The sequence below is a fragment of the Lynx canadensis genome, chromosome A1, assembly GCF_007474595.2.
Source record: "Lynx canadensis isolate LIC74 chromosome A1, mLynCan4.pri.v2, whole genome shotgun sequence".
Lineage (NCBI taxonomy): Eukaryota > Metazoa > Chordata > Mammalia > Carnivora > Felidae > Lynx > Lynx canadensis.
The window spans coordinates 150,191,666-150,194,800 of record NC_044303.2 but is presented as its reverse complement, the minus strand read 5'-3'; the positions used below and the strand labels follow the sequence as shown (position 1 = coordinate 150,194,800).

General features: G+C 38.6%; 1 pseudogene; it reads right to left on the bottom strand.

The window, feature by feature from the left end:
- Positions 1-1,102: 1,102 nt before the first annotated feature.
- LOC115520141 lies at positions 1,103-2,678 on the bottom strand (annotated as a pseudogene).
- Positions 2,679-3,135: the final 457 nt, after the last annotated feature.

Here is a 3,135-nt window from a genome sequence, read left to right as displayed (position 1 = left end):
TTTTACAGTTGAAACTCAAGCTCAGGGAAATTGAATAACCTAGTCAAGGTTTCACAGCCAGGAAACTGCAGGGATGAGATTGGAACTGAGTTTTGTCTTGATTTCAAAAAGCTGTGTTCTCTTCTCCTTTTATCTCCTTTTCTCCTGAACTATATCAGACATACAAAAACTGTACAGAGAAAAATGAAACCCTAGGTACCCATCTGCCAACTCAAGAAATAGAAATTATATATATAGTTGGACCCCTAATTATATTTGCCAATCTTGTGCTGCCTCTTTTCCTTCTGAATCCTGAATTGGTATTTTTCATTTCCATTTACATCTTTACATGTTTACTACATATATATGTGTCTCTAAACAATATTTAGTGTTATTTGACACTAATGTTAATTTTTACTAATATATAGACATATTTATATATGTATTTATGCATATATACCCATGCACATACACATGTGAATACATATGTATATATGTCTATATACTGATATGTGTGCAACTATATGCATATCTGTATATATATGATGAGATATACATGTATATGCATATACTTCACATATATGCTTAATGATGTTACAGGAAAAGTCCATCTGAATGATTGGAACAAGAATTGCTGTGAATTTTGTCAAAAATCATTTGATATCAATGAAGATGATCATATGATACTTCTCTAATTTTATAATGTAATGGATTTTTATTTATTGCTTTTCTATTATTCAAGTATCTTTGATTTTGTGGACTATATCTTGGTGATGATGTATCATTTTTGAATCTACTTTTGGATTTTAATTGCTTAACTTTAGAAATTTATTGTTAATTCAATTTATTTAAACTAAAAATTATTCACCCATTTCTCCCACTTCCTAGCCTCCATCTCTGACAACCACCAATCTGTTCTCTGTATCTCTAAGCTTGTTTTGTTTGCTTGTTTGTTTAAGTTTCCACGTGTAAGAGAGATCACATGGTGTTTGTCTCTCTGATTTATTTCACTTAGCATAATGCCTATTAGGTCCACCCATATTGTCACAAATAGCAAGTTTTCACTCTTCTAATAGCTGAATATTATTGTGTTTAAATAAAGAACCACACGTTCTTTATTCATCCATCGATGGACACTTAGGTTGTGTCCATGTCTTAGCTATTGTAAATAACTCTGCAGTGAACACAGAGGTGATATATGCCAATACGATACTGTTTGGATCTTTTCTTCCCCCTCACTACCTTTTTATCAGATATTTATTCAAAATTAGCTGTCAAAAATGATTGGGCATTTATGGAATAAACACATTTAAGTTTACACAGCAGGTTTCTTTTCTTCTGTGGTGTGTGGGTTTCTTTTCTGCAGGCTTTTTCTCAGCTGCTGGTTTCTTGGTAGCTGCAACTTTTTTTCCCCCAGAGGCTTCCTCTGCTTCTTCCTTTCCTTTCCCTTTCCCTTTCGCCTTCCCTTCCCTTTCTGTCCTTTCCTTTCTTCCCTGTCACAGGCTCCCTTCTCATCTGATTTGGCTTCTAATGCTGCAGCTGCCTCATCCATCTGGAGTCTGTGATTCTTACTCTGGTAAAGAACGGTGTTCTGGCTTGCAGTCTTCGCATATGGGTTTAGCTTCAACACAATTCTCAGCTTTTTCAGCGGATTCTTCTTTAGGACTGTGATGAATCCTCTTGTGTGGTGCTCGGAGGTCTCTCTGGATTTCTGGGCTTTACAAGATTCTGGTAACGTCTGTACTGAGCAACTTGTGCATGAGAAGGCTGTAGTTGCTCTTGAGGGAGGCAGCTTTATGTCAAGTGCCATGCAGATTATGTAACCTATGGGAAGCACTTTCAGTCCAAATGCAGAAATGTCCCACATGCTCACCAGGAACAAGTTCCAAAATGTTCGGTTTGCTTGCATTAAGTAGAGTAATTCCAGGGATGTTTCTGAAGGTGTTGATGATATGGTGTCCCTCGTTATAGATGAGGCAGGGTCCTCTGCGATGGATACAACAACAGCTTCTCATTTTGCCCCTGCCAGCTCTCATTTGCTGAGAGGCACAGAACTTTTTGCTATCACTCCAGGCCTTAAGTTTCTTAAGAAGCAAAACAACCTGCTTGGTCTTATTGTAGCCTTCAACTGTACCTTCAACCACCAAAAATGGTCCAGGAGTTCCCTCAGTAGGATGACATGAAGACATGACCAGAGCTGGGAAGGCCGAGGCAGCGGGGGAAGAGCAGATGGCATATCACTCGTGTGCTGTGTTCACCATGCAGTGACAATGGCACCAGGTTTTGGTTTGTGCAAACATTCAGCCCCCACCACATGTCTCCAAAAGTACCTTGGCCAGAACTGTGAATCCCACTGCTTCCAACTCTCGCGGGCAACGTGAACCCCACGCCTCAGCACTGGTTGGATGGCCTGCTAATTCACTGACAGCATGGGACTGTCCATTGTTTTTGCACAAGTTGGGGTGAGCAAAGTTCACAATACCTGGTCAAATGGGAGTCCTAAACATGCCAGGCAAAGTGGCATTTTTGCCAGATGACTCCCCTTTTTCAGAGTACGTTGATATCAGTGGGCACGCGCACGCCATGGCAGGAAGAGAAGGTGGTCATGCTTCTCTCAACCTTACTAGCTCCTACAGGAAAAGTTGTTTTGATTTTTTTTTTTTATTTTTCAAATGGGTTTTCTTGTTTTCTTTGGATAAATACCCAGAAGTGAAATTGCTGGATCATATGGTAGTCCTATTTTGAATTTTTTGAGAAACCTCCATACTGTTTTCCCTAGTGGCTGCCCCAATTTACCTTCTCAGCACCAGTGCATTAAGGCTTCCCTTTTCTCTATGTCTTCACCAACACTTACTATTTCTGGTCTTGTGGATAATAGCCATTCGAACAGGTGTGTGGTGATTGTGGTTTTGATTTGCATTTCTCTGATGATTAAAGATATAGACAATCTTTTCATGTATCTGTTGACCATTCTGTATGACTTCTTTAGAAGAATGTCTACTCAGTTCTTCTCATTTTTAACTGGATTTTTTTTTTTTTTTTTGCTATTTAGTTGTATGTGTTCTTTGTATATTTTGGATCTAACCTCTTATCAGATATATGGTTTGCAAATATTTTCTCCCATTCATTAGGTTGCATTTTCATTTGGTTGATGGT